The sequence below is a fragment of the Stenella coeruleoalba genome (assembly GCF_951394435.1).
Source record: "Stenella coeruleoalba genome assembly, chromosome: 13".
Taxonomy (NCBI): Eukaryota; Metazoa; Chordata; class Mammalia; order Artiodactyla; family Delphinidae; genus Stenella; species Stenella coeruleoalba.
In genome coordinates, this window is record NC_137159.1 from 47,139,840 (window position 1) to 47,161,247 (window position 21,408).

The 21,408-nt window shown below is 37.3% G+C and overlaps 1 protein-coding gene across 1 annotated transcript in view; it reads right to left on the reverse strand.

The window, feature by feature from the left end:
* Positions 1–11,323: 11,323 nt before the first annotated feature.
* LOC307195882 (uncharacterized protein) overlaps positions 11,324–21,408 on the reverse strand; it is a gene marked incomplete at its 5' end in the record, with an annotated part of 490,066 nt that continues 479,981 nt past the window's right edge. Inside the window, one exon of the transcript XR_013830982.1 lies at positions 11,324–11,345. The remainder of the gene's footprint in view (positions 11,346–21,408) is intronic.

The following is a 21,408-nucleotide window of genomic DNA, read 5'->3' on the forward strand; positions in this document are numbered from 1 at the left end:
ATCTATATTCATCAGTGATATTGGTCTGTAATTTTCTTTTTTTATAGTATCTTTGTCTGGTTTTGCTATCAGGATGATGGTGGCCATGTAGAATGAGTTTGGGAGTGCTCCTTCCTCTGCAATTTTTTGGAAGAGTTGAGAAGGATGGGTGTTAGCTCTTCTCTAAATGCTTGATAGAATTCACCTGTGAAGCCATCTGGTCCTGGACTTTTGTTTGTTGGAAGATTTTTAATCACAGTTTCAATTTCATTACTTGTGATTGGTCTGTTCATATATTCTATTTCTTCCTGGTTCAGTCTTGGAAGGTTATACCTTCCGAAGAATTTGTCAATTTCTTTCAGGCTGTACATTTTTTTGGCATAGTTGCTTGTACTAGTCTCTTATGATGCTTTGTATTTCTGCAGTGTCTGTTGTAACTTCTCCTTTTTCATTTCTAATTTTATTGATTTGAGTCCTCACCCTCTTTTTCTTGATGAGTCTGGCTAAAGGTTTATCAATTTTGTTTATCTTCTCAAAGAACCAGCATTTACTTTTATTGATCTTTGCTATTTTTTTCTTTGTTTTTATTTGATTTATTTCTGCTCTGATATTTATGATTTCTTTCTGCTACTAACTTTGGGTTTTGTTTGCTCTTGAATCTCTAGTTCCTTTAGCTGTAAAGTTAGATTGCTTATTTCAGATTTTTTTGTTTCTTGAGGTAGGATTGTATTCCTATAAACTTCCCCCTTCAAACTGTTTTTGCTGCATCCTGCAGGTTTTGGATCATTGTGTTTTTGTTGTCATTTGTCTCTAGGTATTTTTTGGTTTCCTCTTTGATTTCTTCAGTGATCTTTCAGTTATTTAATAACGCATTTTTAGCCTCCATGTGTTTGTGTTCTTTATGGTTTTTTCCCTGTAATTGATTTCAAATCTCATAGCATTGTGATCAGAAAAGATGCTTGATGTGACTTCAATTTTCTTAAATTTACCGAGGCTTGACGTGTGACCCAAGATGTCATCTATCCTGGAGAATGTTCCATGTGCATGTGAGAAGAAAGTGTAATCTACTGTTTTCGGATGGAATGTCCTATAAATATCAATTAAATCTATCTGGTCTATTGTGCCATTTAAAGCTTGTGTTTCGTTATAAATTTTCTATCTGGATGATCTGTCCATTGGTGTAAGTGAGGTGTTAAAGTCCCCCACTATTACTGTGTTACTGTTGATTTCCTCTTTTATAGCTGTTAGCATTTGCCTTAGGTATTGAGGTGCTCCTTTGTTTGGTGCATATATATTTATAATTTTTATATGTTCTTCTTGGATTGATCCCTTGATCATTATGTAGTGTCCTTCCTTGTCTCTTGTAACATTCTTTATTTTAAAGTCTATCTTATCTGACATGAGTATTGCTACTCCAGCTTCCTTTTGATTTCCATTTGCATGTACTATCTTTTTCCATCCCCTCACTTTCAGTCTGTATGTGTCCCTAGGTCTGAAGTGGATCTCTTGTAGACAGCATATATGTGGGTCTTGTTCTTGTATCCATTCAGTAAGCCTGTGTCTTTTGGTTGGAGCATTTAATCCATTCACATTTAAGGTAATGTGTGAGGTAATCGATATGTATGTTCCTATGACCATTTTCTTAATTGTTTTGGGGTTTTTTTTTGTAGGTCCTTTTCTTTTGTATTTCCCACTTAGAGAAGTTCCTTCTGCATTTGTTGTAGACCTGGTTTGGTGGTGCTGAATTCTCTTAGCTTTTGCATGTCTGTAAAGCTTTTCAATTCTCTGTTGAATCTGATTGAGACCCTTACCTGGTAGAGTAATCTTGGTTGTAGGTTCTTCCCTTTCATCACTTTAAATATATTGTGTCACTCCCTTCTGGCTTGTAGAGTTTCTGTTGAGAAATCAGCGTTAACCTTATGGGAGTTCCCTTCTATGTTATTTGTTGTTTTTCCCTTGTTGCTTTTAATTATTTTTCTTTGTCTTTAATTGTTGTCAATTTGATTCCTATGTGTCTTGCCATGTTTCTCCTTGGGTTTATCTTGCCTGGGACTCTCTGTACTTCCTGGGCTTGGGTGGCTATTTCCTTCCCATGTTAGAGAAGTTTTCAACTATAATCTCTCAAATATTTTCTTGGGTCCTTTCTTTCTCTCTTCTCCTTCTGGCACCCCTATAATGTGAATGTTGGTGCGTTTAATGTTTTCCCAGAGGTGTCTTAGGCTGTTTTCATCTCTTTTCATTCTTTATTCTGTTCTGTGGTAGTGAATTCCACCATTCTGTCCTCCAGGTCCCTTATCCGTTCTTCTGCCTCAGTTAATCTGCTATTGATTCATTCTAGTGTAGTTTTCATTTCAGTTATTGTGTCGTTCGTCTCTGTTTGATTTTTCTTTAATTCTTCTAGGTCTTTATTAAACACCTCTTGCATCTTCTCCATCTTTGTCTCCATTCTTTTTCCAAGGTCCTGGATCATCTTCACTATCATTATTCTTAATTCTTTTTCTGGAAGGTTGCCTATCTCCACTTCACTTAGTTGTTTTTCTGGGGTTTTGTCTTGTTCTTCATCTGGTACATAGTCTTTTGCCTTTTCATTTTGTCTATCTTTCTGTCAATGTGGTTTTTGTTCCACAGGCTGCAGGATTGTTGTTCTTCTTGTTTGTGCTATCTGCCCTCTGGTGGATGAGGCTGTCTAAGAGCCTTGTGCAACCTTACTGATGGGAGGTACTGGTGGTGGATAGACCTGGGTGTTGCTCTGGTGGGCAGAGCTCAGTAAAACTTTAATCCACTTGTTTGTTGATGGGTGGGGCTGAGTTTCCTCCCTGTTTGTTGTTTGGCCTGAAGCTACCCAGCACTGGAAGCTACAGGCTCTTTGCTGGGGCTAACGGTGGACTCTGTGAGGGCTCATGCCAAGGAGTACTTCCCAGAACTTCTGCTGCCAGTGTCCTTGTCCCCGTGGTGTGCCACAGTCACCTCCCGCCTCTGCAGGAGATGCTCCAAAACTAGCAGGTACGTCTGGTTCAATCTCACATGGGGTCACTCTCCTTCCCCCTGGGTCCTGATGTGCACACTACTTTGTGTGTGCCCTCCAAGAGTGGAGTCTCTGTTTCCCCCAGTCCTGTCAAAGTCCTGTAATCAAATCCCAGTAGCCTTCAAAGTCTTGATTCTCTGGCAATTCCTCCTCCCATTGCCAGACACCCAGGTTGGGAAGCCTGATGTGCGGCTCAGAACCTTCACTCCAGTGGGTGGACTTCTGTGGTATAATTGTTCTCCAGTTTGTAAGTCACCCACCCAGCAGTTATGGGATTCGATTTTATCGTGATTGCACCTTTCATACTGTCTCATTGTGGCTTCTCCTTTGTCTTTGGACGTGGAGTATCTTTTTTCGTGAGTTCCAGTGTCTTCCTGTTGATGACTGTTCAGCAGTTAGTTGTGATTCCGGTGCCCTCGCAAGAGGAAGTGAGCACACGTCCTTCTACTCCACCATCTTCCGTCACCACCTCCATGTCAATTCTTAAAGTTTTATCACCAGAGAGAAAATAATTCTTTACTTTCAGAAGAAATGAGAAAATATTGAGGAAGGACTCCAACTGGCTGATAATGGTTTGTGCGGCCCACCAGTTTTACAGATCACTGTGGCCAGGGGAAGGGTTCTATGACTTTCTCTTCTGTGGTGAAGTGTCTATTCTTCATCCATTTCTATTTGGGACATATCTGATGAGGGAAAGGAAAATGAGCTGTTCCCCCAAAAGAGAGTTTAATAAAACACAGCCACTTCAAAGGGAATCAGAGGAAAACAACACCAACCCACTTATGTCCATAATCGTTTCTAAGAATTTAAAGCAAGCATCTTTCCCTTCCTACTTATTTATTTTATTATCTCTAAGAATATGCCACATATGGAGATGTATTGCTTTTATTTAAGTTTACTTATACTTCACAGTACACAAAAATCTTATGTGGATTTTGACTAAATCTATATATTACATTAGGCTGCCCAGTTGTGTACTTTTGCACATTCAGGTGATTGCCTATTCCCCATCTCACTGTTTAGTTTTAAAATCTCCCCACCTCCAGCCTGTATCATGTGCATTTTCAGAATGCCCCATGGATGTTCTTAACCAACTGCCATAATATTCTACATACAGAGAATGTAATTTAGCTTTCTTTCCTCCAGTGATCTGTTAATGTGTTATTTTTACTTAAATCCATATAAGGCACAGCTTTTTCTGCACAGTGGAAGAGAAGGTAAACAGAAAAACAAAATAAATGCTTGATTTTGATTATATTCTTTGTACTATTCCCATCGATATCTAAGTAGTCCCAGGGAGGAAATATCAAGAGAGAAAATGAACGAGCAGCAAGTGTTCAAAAAGGACTCAGATTTAGAGTGAGAATCTATTCTCCATTATTCTATACAAAAGCATGCAGACCAGGCCTCCTTTGGTCTTAAAGCAAATGCTCTCTTCTCTGGTCTTACATCCACTGTGGTCTCTAGTGTTCCACCAATGCCAGTTAGATGTGTGGACAAAGTTAATCAAATGAGATCCTTTATACTTTTAAAGCTTGAAGAATGAAAAAAACAAAAAAACAAAAAAACAACTTACTATATTTGAAAGAAAATTCCATTGTCCACTTAGATAATCCCTAGTGAAGTGCTCTAGTGAGTCTCCAGCTGCTTCTTTGACAGGGCAAGACCATCCCTTAGGCTATGAACTTGTGAATTTCAGCTGCAGACACGTTGGAGGATCAAGCTAAATACTTTCATCCTGCTTCATAAATGCTTCATACAGAATGCAGAGAGTACAGCTCCACTGATTATTCTGATCCCTTAGGAGAAAATCAAAAATCCCCCAAATGAAGAAAAATGTGGTCATTTTAACCAAAGCTACACATGCTGAGTGACGTAAAGAATTGTGACAATTCTTTGGACGATTTAAGTGAAAAATGTTTTTCTCTTGTAGCCATTAAAAATATGTCTTCAAAGACCATTTAATGACATGGGAAATATTCACTACATATTTGGAAATCGAAAAGAGAAAAAAGCAACATTAAAACTCTATCAGTGTGGTTCTAGTTTTGAGAGAGATACGCAAGCTTTTAATAAAGATAAAAGGGAAAACCCACAAACATGTTACAGTTGTTTTACCTAGGTGACAGATTTAAGGATGATTTTAATTTTATCCTTTCTAATTACATCTATCTTCCAAATAACCTGAATCAAACTGGTCTTTTAACATAATGATTAATAGTTTGGGCTCTGGAGTTAGAACGACTATGCTTGAATTCAAATTTAGACTCTTACTAGGGGGATGATATTAAACAAGTTACATTTTCCTCATTTTTAGAATGGCAACAGTACTGATAACATTACAACAACACAGCTGTGAGAAACTGAAAGTGTATAAAGCTCCTAAGGCTGCCTGGCACATAGTAAATTCAATAAATGTTAGCTATTTCTGCTGCTGATAGGAGAGTTATTTTTTCAAGTGATTTTTTTTTTTTTTTTTTGCATAGGAATACACATATGTACAATGTCCAATCTTAAACAAATCACTACATCTTAAATTTATGGGCAATTTGGCCATTCAATATTTATTAAGATCCAAGAGCTCTTCAAGGGCTCAAGTGAATGCAAAACTCCCATTCTTGTGTAAAGTAAAAGTGTAGCTAGAGCCTTCCATTTAGCTGGTAATATTTATGATTGGTTCTTACTGGTCACTGTAAAATAAACATCTGACTGGAAGTTATATTTATAAGAAGCAACATGCCCTATGAAGATGGTGTTTCAGAAAGGAGAAAAACAAGACATTCATTACATCCCTAAAAGAACATGAGGTAGCTTGAGAATCTTTTATGTAATGAATTCCAGATTTGTAAGACACAATGTCCTAAAGAAAGAAATGGAAAAAGTTAAAGATAACCTAAATTCTGGAGCTCTGAATAATCCACACTGTTTTTATGTTAACATCTGAAGTTGGGCCAAGACCTGAATGACTTATAATCTTGTGCTTCTGGAAATATATGGAGAGAAAAATATTAATTCCTATTGCTAGACCTTATGCCAAAGTATCACTTTTGCTATGTTTTGATTTCAATTCTAATAAATAATAAGATTCTGGCAAAGAGCTTCCTTAATAAATGTTTCTTAAATATTAATTGTGTGTGTGTGTGTATGTGTGTGTGTGTGTTCCTAATATGCTGGATGTATTCCTTGTGGGGATGTGAGAAGAAAATTAGGATTTTTAAATACCTTTGATTAAATATTTTAAGGAAGATGATATTGCTCTTTTATTTCTCCATTATATACCACTATTATAAAGTATGGACTAAAGACAAATATTTATCTGGTATTGGGTCAAATATTATGGACAAAAAATGATTTGATAATTCACTAGCAATTAATTTGCTCTTGTACATCTGATTAAACAGCTGCTCTCCTTTTTTAGGATCCACTGATACCAAATTGATCAGATGTGTTGTCTCACTTTATTCTCTCATCACTGGATTATATAGATGTTGTAAGCTATAAAACTACCTAAAATAGACTCTGTTCAGCTATTTTGATCAAAATAATTCACTCATTACTTCTTGCATTTTAATATGCTTTGTGATTTTTTTGTTGAATGCCAGATATGATATACTAGGTCAAAGGAACTCTGGTAAATAAGCCTTTAGTGGTGTGTTGCTAAGGGTTAGGGGAGGGGAAGTATCTTATGGTCCTAAGATTAGGTTTCCATGTTTTGGTTAGTCTGTGCCTCTGGACCATGAACTTGCCATGTGCTTCTCAATCCAACCCCCAGCCCTCCACATCCTTAGGTGGGACAGGATGGCTAGAGTGGGCTGGAATTGGGCAATACCCTTCCCTCAGGTTGATTAGGCTTTGATAAAACTCCTATAGGTTAGGCTCTAGTTAACTAGGTTCTCCTGAGGGTAGGCCTTGTTAAAAAGAACAGAATGCTCTGGCATGTTTCAAAATGGTTATGTTTCCCCTCCTCCTGCTGGAAGTTAAGATTGGTCTCACCTCTGGAGTTTTTAACTCTCAGACTTATCCACCCTGAGCCCCCAGAAATTTTCAGTTTTAGTTTAGATTTTACTACACTTATATTTGTTCCTGCAGAGGTTTCAGCTCATGGGTTTCTGCTCCAGTATCCATCTCTCCAATTTGGGGGGCAGTGCTTTGCCTTGTGATCTCACTTCTCTGACAGATCTAAGAGCTGTTGATTTTTCAATTTGTTCAGATGTTTACTTCTTGTTAGAACAGAGTGATAACTTTCAAGGTCCTTACATACCAGACCAGAAGCAGGAAGTTTATACCCATTACTTTTTTAAAATCAAAGTAATACATATTCATTAAAGAGTCAAATGCAACCCTAATGCTTAAAATGAAAACCAGTGCCCCCCCAACCACACTTTTTACCTGTGCCCTCTCCAGATTCTCAATTTCCCAGGAAAACAAATTTCCATACTTGAAAATGTTTCTTTTTTGAATTTACCTCCATTCTTCTGAATCATTTCCTCAGGTTTTTTTTTTTTTCTTTTTCTTTTGTGGTATGCGGGCCTCTCACTGTTGTGGCCTCTCCAGTTGTGGAGCACAGGCTCTGGTTGCGCAGGCTCGGCGGCCATGGCTCACGGGCCCAGCCGCTCCACGGCATGTGGGATCTTCCCGGACCGGGGCACGAACCCATGTCCCCTGCATCAGCAGGCAGACTCTCAACCACTGCACCACCAGGGAAGCCCTCCTCAGATATTTTTATTTAAAAAATTTACATTATATCTATTGAATTTGGAAGATTTAATAAGCTATCTGTTGGTTGTGGAAAAAAATAGATTAGGTCTCAAAATTTCAACACTACCACATTCTCAACCCCTACCCCTACCCTTAGGAGCTAATATATTGACAGTTATATAATCTAATATGATTGAATTAATTATCTTTATTATAACTTTGTAGATATGGTTCATAGCAGGACCATATAGTAAATTATAATTGCATTTCCGTTTTCTTTTCTTTTTTTTTTTGAACTACTCTTCCAGAGTTAGAAAGTCGCCTCATGTTTCCTATTTAGTTATTTACTTATTTGGTTTCTATCCAGGTATTTCTTCTCCAGACTGTGACAGAAATGTGCAATTGCTCTCAGAATGGATAAACACACCTACTGTATTATTTTATCACTGACATTTGTTGGCCCTTTCCTATAAATTCAAGGCAAACTGATTTGCCCTATTTGTCAACTACATGACTGGTATCATCTTGGGTATTTCCTTGATTCCATGCCATCCTCTTTCTTGATTAATGCATTCTTGGGTCTATGTGTGCTATTTGTTGTTGTTGCTTGTTCCTTTGAACCATGGTGATCTTGGGATGCCAATTCACATTTAAGAATGAAGACAAAAGAGTTGATTAGAAATTCTATAAGAAAGGTTTGGCTTTTGGATTTTAGACATTATTGTAGAGAAATTGGACAGGACTTAAGTTGTTTTTGTTTTTGTTTTTCTGACCACCACGTTTTAATCTCTATGGATTTTATTCTCTTGGCCCAGTTTCTTCTGAGAAATCTGGCAGCTGGTGTTTTGAGAGACAGGTGGTGGAAAATGTCTGAGAGGCTCACTGTTTAGCATTTGTACTTTCAGGTAAGTCCTGTGTTTCCAGTAAAATTCCTTGCCTTTTTCATCACTGCTTTTCATTGTGTTTGATATCTTGGAGTTTCTCTTCCTGGTGAGTTGTTTGTCTGACTTTTTTTTTTTTTTTCCTCTCACTAATTTGAAATCATCCAAATAACTTGATTTTATTCTTTTTCCTTATTTCCTTCCTTCTTTCCCTTCCTTCTTCTTTTATTTCTAAATGTGTATTTTTCTTTATGTTTTGTCATCAAATAGTTAAAACTCCAAGGCAAATTGAGGCCATTAGTTAGTGTGAAAATACCTCAAATTGTAACAGTAATTTATGCCAATCATGTTATTCAAAAGCAACAGTATCAATAAAAGATCTAACAATTCTCCTTTGAAAAATAATGAAACCTGTATTAATGAAGCAATTTTAATTTTAGATTCCTAATTAACTCTTAATTCTAAAGGTGGTGAAGTGCCTGAAGCTTCAAAGGTAAGGATGCTGTAATTGTATTTTTCTTAAATACAATAATTAATTCATTTTAATTCATTAATGTATTTCTGTGGCAGAGCTACTCTACTTGATATTCAGATTATACTTAGAATCTTTTCTTCTCAAACAAAAGAAATAATATTCTGTTGTAAATAATCAATGCCATATGCTTTATTTTAAATTTTAGTTGTAACTTAGTTCATAATATTGAAATAATATTATCACTGGATGACTTCAAAGGCTAAGTTTATATCTTAATTTCTTTAGAATTTGAAGTATTTGATTGCTTATTTTAAAGAAGAAAGCCCAAGTTCCATTCTCACTGTTCTGGGGTTGATGAAATCCTGAATATCAATGAAGACGCTATTTTTTTAACTTAAGCCACTTCTTTAATAAAATTTTGTTTTTTCTCAGACTTATTCTTGTCCTTAGAAGCTGAGATAATATTCCTCAGGCAGGAAGAAGTACCACTGAAGTAAAAGATAATCGATTTTAATGTTCCTCAGCAAAATTTCTGTAAATGAAATATTTTGCCATTCACTGACTTCAAGGATTGTGGGCTTCTGTCCACTTCTCCTTAGACCCAATTCCTTCATGTGCCCAGAAGATCTCTATGACTTCAGAATACATGGTGCCTAAGCCATACAAAGTATCAAAGGTTGCAATTCCTCCTTAGAAACATCCTTTGTAATATCCCTTCGTTTCCATTCCTCCAGCCCTGCCTTATCTTTGGCGCCCTTTATGAATCTCCTCATCTTAAATTCTGACTCTATCCCTTTCCTCTCCAAATCGATCCTGCATTTGTTCGCCTTTGGATCTTCTTAAAGAATGCTTCTATTGAATAGACTTGTGGTTGCCAAGGGGGAGGCGGGATGGGAAGGGATGGATTGGGACTTTGGGATTAGCAGATGCAAACTATTACGTATGGAATGGATAAACAGCAAGGTCCTACTGTATAGCACAAGGAACTATATTCAATATCCTGTGATAAGCCATAATGGAAAAGAATATGAAAAGAATACACACACACACACACACACACACACACACACACACACACACACATATATCTCACTTTGCTGTACAGCAGAAATTAACACAACATTATAAATCAACTATACTTCAATGAAATAAAATTTTTTTAAAAAGAATGCTTGTATTAAATCACTCTTTCTTAAAAACACAATTGTTTCTTATTTCATTCCAAATTCATTACATGCTAAGTTTAAGCTTCCCTGAATGACTTTTAATATTCCTTTTCCATTAGAGCCATACTGATGTTCCCACCATTCAGATAACATATATATATTTTTCACCATTTGTTCTTTGTTTTCCTTTAGAAAACCCTTCTTATTTTCCCTTGAATTTTCCAAGTCTTACCCAGGTGTCAAATGCAGACAAATTTCTACCTTTTTGTATATATATATATATATATATAAAATTTAATCCGTAATTGATGTCCTCACTCTGAATTTTCATAAATAAAATAATTTTCAGGTAAAATCTTATACTCTTTATTTATAAAAAATAAATATATTTTTCCTTTCCTTCCTTCTTTTCTTCCTTCCTTCCTTCCTTTTCACTGCTAACTTTTCTTCCTCATTCCACCTATACTTATACCACACAAATTACAATTATTGTATATTGGTAATGCCAGATAATCGTCTTTCAGTTATTGAACCCCCTGACTTTTTTTTTTTTTTTTTTTTTGCGGTACGCGGGCCTCTCACTGCTGTGGCCTCTCCCGTTGCTGAGCACAGGCTCCGGACGCGCAGGCCAAGCGGCCACGGCTCACGGGCCCAGCCGCTCCGTGGCACGTGGTATCCTCCCGGACCAGGGCACGAACCCGCGTCCCCTACATAGGCAGGCGGACTCTCAACCACTGCGCCACCAGGGAAGCTCGAACCCCCGACTTTTTTTTTTTTTTTTTTTTTTTGCGGTACGCGGGCCTCTCACTGTTGTGGCCTCTCCCGTTGCGGAGCACAGGCTCCAGACGCGCAGGCTCAGTAGCCATGGCTCACGGGCCCAGCCGCTCCGCGGCATGTGGGATCTTCCTGGGTCAGGGCACGAACCCCTGTCCCCTGCATCGGCAGGTGGACTCTCAACCACTGCGCCACCAGGGAAGCCCGCCCCCTGACTTTTAACTGAGCACATGGCACTTACATGTGGGCACGTGACGAAGTTCCAGCCACTTGGATGTGAAGAAAAGTGACATGTGAGAGTTATGGTCCACATTCTTGCACTTTACTCCTTTTTTCCTTCCTATGCGCTAAAATAAACAGAATTAATGTCTCTGAGCCAACTCTATCCATGCAGAAGAGGACAACCTCATAGAATGAGGACAGTTTACAACAGACCTTGAAGAAGGAGTGTTTTATTAATTTGTCTTGAGTGTATTATTCATTCTATATTTTCTTGGGTGCAGAAAGCACATCTTTTATGGCAATATTTATAACTGCATAGTACGTCTTTGTTCAAAACTCTTGTTCACATAAAAAGACAATGTTTATAATGATTTAAATTATTAAGTTAGGGCTTAGGTAGAAATGGTATTTATTAGGAATTAAAACCTTTAAAGTAAATTTTCAAGGTGGATTTTCAAGTAACATTGATCAGCAGTAAAGATTTATCTGGATAAATAGAAACATTAACAAGTACTTGCTATATACTAGACACAGTTTGTCTTACATGTATCATGTTGTATGTGACAAGTATATCTTGAAAAAAACTGTGAGATTGTTAGCATTATTTCCAATTTTATATGAATGGATGGTGGCCAGGAAATATTAAATAATTTTCCCATGGTCATACAGTTGGTAAGAGGATATGGGATTTGAACTTATTAACACTAGATCTAAATTTCACCCTCTTAACTACTGTGCTGTACTGTTCAATAGGTACAATATGTTCTTTTCCATAACTATTCTACTTGTAACTCCGGATCAGGAAATTTATCTGTAAGTAAAACACTGAAGTTAAAAGAGGTTTCACAAAATTACCCTAGGAAAACGAAAGCTGAGAAAGTAAGACAGGAATTTTGTATTTATTTTAGAGAAAAAAAGAATATTAGAGAGAATTTTTATGGAGGTATATTTCAGGTTTCCATTTTTGCTTCATAAAAATTACACCTTAGATGATAGTTTACTTGGTTTGGGGATTGAAGAAGCTCAGGACATGCAACCTGAAAATAGCTGCATGACATATTGATTATTTTGAGCTGAAGCCACTTGCAAAACAGAACATGCAAGAAGAGGCTTTCTCTGAACTCCCCTTTTTTTCCCTAAAGACAGATCCTCCGGAAGAAATGTAATTGTGGTAAATTCCTCCCCGGGTGTTTCATTAACCACAGAAGGTTGACTCTTATCATGGAAGAGGAGACTAGAAGTAAGTCAGCATCACATTCAGACAAACTTTGTCACAAACTATTCTATCACCCATCTATTTTACTAGGGGCGCATTTATTTTTCCTAAAAATTATTTACTCTTTCCTAAGTTGCCTACATCTCCCTTCCCTTTCTTCTATTAACATGGGATATAAGCCCTCAAATCTCACTGCTGTCTTGGGTATTCACTTTTTTGCCTGTGATGCCCCTGTGCATGTAATATTAAAAAATAATAAATTTGTATACCTCTTATCCTGTTAATCTGCCTTTTATCAGTTTATTTCATAGCCCCAGCAATTGAACCTAGGAGGATAGACAGAAAATCTTTCCTCCCTTGTATGATCATGCTTAAATATTCAACCACCTTCTGCATCTACTGCTCTTCCAAATAACAAATCTCTGTTAAGAATTGATACATTCATTGGGGGCCCCCAAACTTAGAACAGAGGTGACTCCCGACAAGCCTGTAAAACAGCCTTCTTTTGATTCGCATTCTTTGCTTTTTAAGCAAACTGTGTGTGTGCTTTCTGATTGAGGGGGAAGCATCTGGCATGTCCATATTTTTCTTATTTTTAAAGGATGAATTATTAAGACAACCAGCTGATTTTACATAATCAACATTCATCTTTTCTACCTAAGACCAGTCCACCGTATTTGGTATGAACAATTGACCCCTCTCCACTGTGGAAAATTGGCACTATAGAACTGGATCACACATGTGGTTATTTGAATTTAAATATAAATTAATTAAAATTAAATAAAAATTTAGTTCCTCATTTGCCCTAGCCATAGACACAAACACTCAGTAGTCACAAGAAGCTAGCAGCCACTGCATATTGGACAGCACAGATATAGAATATTTTCAGGATCATGTGTCACGAAAGTCTTTTGGACAGTGCTACTATAGAGCTATGTTTCTTTCTCTTCTTCTTCTTCTTTTTTTTTTTTTTTGCGGTACGTGGGCCTTTCACTGTTGTGGCCTCTCCCGTTGCGGAGCACAGGCTCCGGACACGCAGGCTCAGCAGCCCTGGCTCATGGGCCCAGCGGCTCCGCAGCATGTGGGATCTTCCCGGACTGGGGCATGAACCTGTGTCCCCTGCATAGGCAGGTGGACTCTCAACCACTGCGCCACCAGGGAAGCCCCGAGCTATGTTTCTTTATCATGGCTACACATTAGAATCAGCTGGGGAGTTCTAAAAAAACTGCAAATGCCCTGGTACTACATCAGACTTATTTAATCAGAACATCTCAGGATGGAGCCAAGATATGGGAAATTTTAGAAAGTGCCCTCCCTCTAGTGATTTTAGGTAGCCAGGGTTGGGATTTAATTCTATAAAGTAAAATTTCTCTTTCCTGAACCAACAACTCCCTTTTGAAATTTAACTTTTTAATCAGCACTTAAGTATGATAAAAAATCTCCTCTCAAAAACTCACCCCCCAAATAGCAATAACTATAATGGCAATAACAATGACACCTCCTCTTGATCCAAGATTGCATTTTCTTCACCACTTAACTCTCAGATCATCTGAAAGGTAAAATCCATCAAATGTATGCCTTAATCCAAGCTAGTAATATTCTCACTTCCTGCTTAATCCTTACTCCAAATAACTGGCTTCTATCTCCATCACACCACCAAAATGACTCCTTGTAAATAGACCAATGACTTCCACTTCACTAAATGAAGGCGATGGTTCAATGTTTATCTTAGTTGATTCTTAGGAGCCCTTAACACTTTTGGCAATTTTGTTCTTGAAGCACTCTCTATCATGCCTCTTCTGATGCATAGTCTGTTTTACTACTCTGTTTCTGAAGTTTCCTTTGCTTTTCTTTATTCAAGAGTTTCTCAAATTTTATTATAGGCTTTCTTTACTCCTTGCTCTCTTCTGTCTTCTTAGTAAAACTGCGGTTACACAAGTATATTAGAATCTATACAATAATTAATTTTAAATTAACTTTTAGCCAAGATTTTGTCTCTGAGCCAATATCCAACTGAGCCAAATCTCTACTAGACTATTTTAATTAAAGTTAATCTGTCAAGAACACATTGTCTACTCCATCTCAAACTAATTCTGCTTCTTGTATTTTCTATCTCAGTTTATGCCACTGAGATTATTCCACTGTATAAACCAAGATGCTAAATTATCCTTGAAATCTCTCACCAATATCTACTGCATCTCTAGTAGATAACCTCAAAAATATGTCTCAAATCTATACATTTTCTTGTCTTTCTGTTACTTCCATCTTAGTCCAAGCTACCACAATCTATTTTTCCTACATCAAAGCTAGCCACCCCCAACCCTCAACCCACACATCATATTGCAGCCAGTGACCTAAAAATGCAGGAAGGGTTATGTTCCTCACCTGCATACATTATTTCAATAATTTTGCTTTTAGAATAGAGACCAAAATCCATGATTTAGGCTTGCAAAGCTCTTTATGATCAGCCACCCCCTACCTCCCCAGACACAAAGTGTTCCATTCTTCTCCTCACTTTAAATGCCTTAGTAAAGTTGAACATTTTTGAGTCTTACTTACTCAAGATCTTTATGTGTGCCACTTTCTCTGGAAAAGATTTCTCTTTAACTAATTAAATACTACTTACGTTTCAAATTCCAGCTCATATATCACATTCTAAGGAAAGTTTTCCTTGATCTGATAAATAAATTAAAATTTTCCTATTATTCACTTTCATTACCCCACTAACTTTATTCAACACAATTAATCACAGTTTAAGATATGTTAATTTACATAATCATTTGATTAATGTCTGCCTCATCTAATCAATAAGTTTCTGGACAGCAGGGACTGTATATCTTACTTAAGATTTTATGTCTAGTGCCCTAGCATAGTACATGGCTTATATTAGGTATACAGTAAATATTTATTGAATAAATGAAAGAATAGTAATTGAGGAGAGTATACAACTTAGTTTTTAAACAATGAGAAAATAAATTGTGTAATGAGGAAATATTAGACATGTGAATCTTCTGAAATTCCTAGAAAAATAATTCATTATTCAAAATAAACACATTTTTTATTTTTAAATGGCATGAGCAACCTGGTTAAAAAGTAATTCAGATCAAACCTGTCACCAGCAGTTCCTTTCTTATAAACCAACTCTCTGTGTCTAGAATGAAAACAAAGGGGGTTGCTGTACCAGTACAAAGTGTGTTGGAGGTGAGTCTGCTGCAGAAGGAAAACGATGAACAATGATCCTTCATTAGGTGGATCAATTGCCTGAGTATCCAACACATTTCTCTCTTATCTACTCTGTGCATGTACACAGAACTGATACCAATTTAATCCTAAGTAGATTAAAAAATAATTTAAATGTACAACATAAATTCTTTTTTGGTTTCCAAGAGCATGTGCAGAACTACTAAGGACAGTGAATTATTCTTGCAACAAAAGCAAGAAAACTTAAACAGAATGAGGAAAAAACTGAAACCTTGCTCTGAAAAATATCAGTTTTAAATATGAACATTTGCTTACTCCACAAAAAATATGAATAAAATCTAAAACTTTCTTTAAATTATTAAAATAATAATAAAAATGCTCACTCACTGCTCCAAGAGCCAGGTTTTGGCAATGGGGTATTGACAATGTTCTCTTGGCAGAGGCAATAAATAGGTGAATAACAAGGTGTGGTCTGAGGTGATGGAGGTAGAAAAAGTCAAGTGTGCTTTCAGGGACATACCAGAACCTTATTAAATTTATTTATATTTATATCAGGAAATTTTTTGATGCTTCATTGGTTTAAAGATGCCCATAAATTCTTGCTTAGATGAAGTCATGATAGAAATATGGCCCAATCCTAAAGTAATCTAATACTATGGGATAAGTATGAAGTATTTCTAAATCAATGTCTGGTACTAAATTCCAGATGTGTAAATAGCAACAGAATTCCATCCATTTCTTAATGACTTCCTTGAACAGATGTTTGCCTACTTTTCTGAATGAACCATGAAGATCCAGGTTATATGAAATGAATTCTTGTTGCAAAATTCAACTAAGAAGTCAGTAACGTTTGCACATGGACACTAATTCCTTTAGGTCCTTTTTGATCCTATGAGGAGAGAGGCTTATACTGATAAAAGTAGATATATTTAAAATGGCCCTATGTAAAGCCAGCTAGCCAGCTGGCTTATTATGCAGTAAAGAAATTTTATGTTGCATTGTAGTTTTCTTCCTTTAATACTTTGAAAGAAGTACAGATTGTGTCCTGGGGAAAAAATATGTCTATATGGCTGTTCAATTTTCTGTAGTTTTCAAATACATTGAAAATATATTATTTTTCCTTAATAAAAATCATTTCCATTTACACAAGCATTTTGTGGTGAATCCCAATGAAGTTAGCTACGTAAGAATGATATATCTTAAATACCAAAGAATGTCAAACAGTTTCTTTGAGCTAGGGGATCCCATATTTTTGAATAAATATATTCTACTTGGTACCTTTTCATTAAGTGCCCCTTGAGAATATTTTTATCCATTCAGCCAGTCTGTGTCTTTACGCTGGGGCATTTAATCCATTTACATTCAAGGTTATTATCGATATGTATGTCCCTATTACCATTTTCTTAATTGTTTTGGGTTTGTTTTTGTGGGCCTTTTTCTACTCTTGTGTTTCTCACTTAGAGAAGTTTCTTTAGCATTTGTTGTAAAGCTGGTTTGGTGGTGCTGAATTCTCTTAGCTTTCGCTTGTCTTAAAATCTTTTGACTTCTCCATTGAATCTGAATGAGATCCTTGCTGGGTAGAGTAATCTTGGTTGTAGGTTTTTCTCTTTCATCACTTTAAGCATATCCTGCCACTCCCTTCTGGCCTGCAGAGTTTCCACTGAAAACTCATCTGATAACCTTATGGGGATTCCTTTGTGTGTTACTTTTTGTTTTTCCCTTGCTGCTTTTAATATTTTTTCTTTGAATTTAACTTTTGTTAGTTTGATTAATATGTGTCTTGGTGTGTTTTTCCTAGGGTTTATCCTGTATGGGCGTCTCTGTGCTTCCTGGACTTGGGTGACTATTTCCTTTCCCATGTTAGGGAAGTTTTCAACTATAATGAAAAACCAATTCTTTTTCTCTTCTTCTTCTAGGACCCCTATAATTTGAATGTTGGTGCATTTATTGTTGTCCCAGAGGTCTCTGAGATTGTCTTCCATTCTTTTCATTCTTTTTTCTTTCTTCTGCTCCTTGGCAGTTATTTCCATCATTTTGTCTTCCAGCTCACTTATTCGTTCTTCTGCCTCAGTTATTCTGTTATTGATTCCTTCTAGTGTATTTTTCATTTATTATGTTGTTCATCTTTGTTTGTTTGTTCTTTAGTTCTTCTAGATCATTTTTAAACATTTCTTGTATTTTCTTAATCCATGCCTCCATTCTATTTCTGAGATTCTGGATTATCTTTACTATTATTATTCTGAATTCTTTTTCAGGTAGCTTGCCTATTTCCTCTTCATTTATTTACTCTTATAGGTGTTTATCTTGCTCCTTCATCTGTGACATATTTTCTTGCCATCTCATTTTTTTAAAATTTTTTTTATTTTTTATGAGTGGGATTGTGTTCCTGCCTTACTGGTTGTTTGGCCTGAGATTTCCAACTCTGGGGTTTGTAGGCTATTGGGTAGAGCTGGGTCTTAGTGCTGAGATGAGAAACTCCATGCGACCTCACTCCAATGAATATTCCCTGGGGTCTGAGGTTCTCTGTTAGTCCAGTGGTTCAGACTCAGAGCTCCCACCCAAGGAGCTTCGGCCCAACCCCAGGCTCCCGAACCAAGATCACACAAGCTGCCTGGGTGGCATAAAAACCAAAAACAATAACAAAGTAAAAAATAAAATTAGACTAGGAAACTAACAGATATGTTAGGAAGAATATAAAAATAAAAATATAGATGAATCAACAACTGGAAGGTACAACAGTACCACAATAGTAAAAAAGAGGAGGAGGAAAAAAAAAAAACAAACCAAAAAGCGGGGGGTAAGGCCTTGGCTGTGGAGCACAGGGCCTAAGCAAGATCAAGGTTTGGGTGGTGGGCAGGGCCAATGCTCAGGACCCACAGGGCTGGAAAAGGCCCTGGGGGCTGTGGGGGTGGGGCTTAGGCTCAAGGAACAGAAGTAGCCCAGGCATGCCTCCCATCCCTGGTCTCAGACAGCAGGGGACCTCACCTGGGAGCCCAGCAGGCTTCCTTGGCTTGAGTGGGCAGGGTAAATGCCCTCCTCTCCTCTCCTGCTACTCTGGTCTGGGAGAGGCCCTCCTGCCTGACTCTCCTGATCTCCCCAGTCTCCCTCCTATGCTCCCAAGGACCTACGCGGCCTGGAGGGCACTTTGGAGGGCAGGGGATCGGCCCGGGAGCTCAGCAGGCTCCCTATGCCTGAGTGGGTGGGGCAATCACCCTCCGCTCCTCTCCTGCTCCTCCTGGATGGCTCCTCCCACCTGCCTCTCCTGATCTCCCCAGCCTCAGGGACCCCGATTCTGTCTGCCCTCCACTTCTCCTCCCCCTCAGTCCCCCTACATCCTACCAGTTCACCTTGGGGTTCCTCCCATCTCCTTGGGCATCAGAGTCCCCCACCAGTGGCCAGCAGGCGCCCTAGTTGTGGGCAGACGCTAACTCCATGTCTTCCCACAATGCCATCTTGACTCCGCCACTGCAAGAATATTTATAAAACTGTACCTGTAAATAGTGTCTTTTGTTTCAAAGTATAATGTGATTTTCATTTTAAACCATCGGATTATAATGCTTCGAAAATTCCCTTGGAATAGATTAAAGTCTCAGAAGTTTGGAATACAGGGAGTGGCCAACTTTGTCTCAACCTTCCAAGAAATTTTACTGGGGCAGCTTTTTTCTTGACATTAACCAAAAGTGTTGTTGAGATTAGTAAGTTAGAAGAAACATGGAAAGAGTCAAGTTAAAGATATTTGAGTAATGAGACAAAAAAACCTAGAAGAAGACAAAACAATTGTGATTCTTATTCATCCAGTGATTGTATCTGTAAGAGCTGTCATAAAGAAATCTAATTAAAAAGAATAACCTATCCACTCAGAAAGAGCACAGACAGAACATAAGAATGTTATTTTGAGAGAATGTTAGTGCAGTATGAACTGGCAAATGAAAATGTTCTTTTGATATCTGGTGGCAATTGCTCACTATATCTCATTCTCACTTCATGTTCCATCTTTATTGAACATCAGTGTGAGGAAAAGTCCAAGTTTTAACTTACTAATTATGATCAAGAAGATAAGTTATAGAAAAATAGGACTGACTCAAAGAAAAATAATCTCTATAGCATTCTACACAGATTTTTGACCCTGGGTTCTAATTTCAATTATTTTACTTTACATGGAATGTGTCCTTAATTAAGACACTTCAGCTTTCTCTGTACTAATTCTATTAACTGTAAGATAAATGACTGGTTTCAGTAAAATCCAGAATACTTTCCAGCTTCAATTGTTTAATAATGAATGTAGATATTGAGAACAAACTAGTGGTTACCAGTGGGGAGAAGGAAATGGGAAGGGGCAAGATAGGAGTATGGAATTAACAGGTACAAACTACACATAAAATAAATAAGCGACAAGAATATATTGCACCAGTCCCTCCCATTAGGAAACTTGCACAAGCCTCTTAGATAGCCTCATCCTCGACAGGGCAGATAGCAGAAGCAAGAAGAATTACAATCCTGCAGCCTGTGGAACAAAAACCACATTCACAGAAAGATAGACAAGATGAAAAGGCAGAGGGCTATGTACCAGATGAAGGAACAAGATGAAACCCCAGAAAAACAACTAAGTTAAGTGGAGATAGGCAACCTTCCAGAAAAGAATTCAGAATGATAGTGAAGATGATCCAGAACCTCGAAAAAGAATGGAGGCAAAGATCAAGAAAATGCAAGAAATGTTTAACAAAGATGTAGAAGAATTAAATAACAAACACACAGAGATAAACAATACAATAACTGAAATGAAAACTACACTAGAAGGAATCAATAGCAGAATAACTGAGGCAGAAGAACAGATAAGGGACCTGGAAGACAGAATGGTGGAATTCACTGCTGTGGAACAGAATAAAGAAAACAGAATGAAAAGAAATGAAGACAGCCTAAGAGACCTCGGGACAACATTAAACACAATAACAATTGCATTATAGGGGTCCCAGAAGGAGAAGAGAGAGAGAAAGGACTAGAGAAAATATCTGAAGAGATTATAGTCGAAAGCATCCCTAAGATGGGAAAGGAAATAGCCACCCAAGTCCAGGAAGTGCAGAGAGTCCCATACAGGATAAACCCAAAGAGAAAAATGCCAAGACACATAGTAATCAAACTGGCAAAAATTAAAGACAAAGAAAAATTATTGAAAGCAGCAAGGGAAAAATGACAAATAACATACAAGGGAACTCCCATAAGCTTAACAGCTGATTTCTCAGCAGAAAATTTACAAGCCAGAAGGGAGTAGCATGACATACTTAAAGTGATGAAAGGGAAGAACCTACAACCAAGATTACTCTACCTGGCAAGGATCTCATTCAGATTCGATAGAGAAATCAAAAGCATTACAGACAAGCAAAAACTAGGAGAATTCAGCACCACCAACCAGCTTTACAACAAATGCTAAAGGAATTTCTCTAAGTGGGAAACACAAGAGAAGAAAAGGACCTACAAAAACAAACCCAAAAACAATTAAGAAAATGGTCATAGGAACATATATATCGATAATTACCTTAAACGTGAATGGATTAAATGCTCCAAACAAAAGACATAGGCTTGCTGAATGGATAAAAAAACAAGACACATCTATATGCTGTCTACAAGAGACCCATTTCAGACCTAGGAACACATACAGACTGAAAGTGAGGGGATGGAAAAAGATATTCCATGCAAATGGAAGTCAAAAGAAAGATGGAGTAGCAATACTCATATCAGATAAAATAGACTTTAAAATAAAAAAAATGTTACAA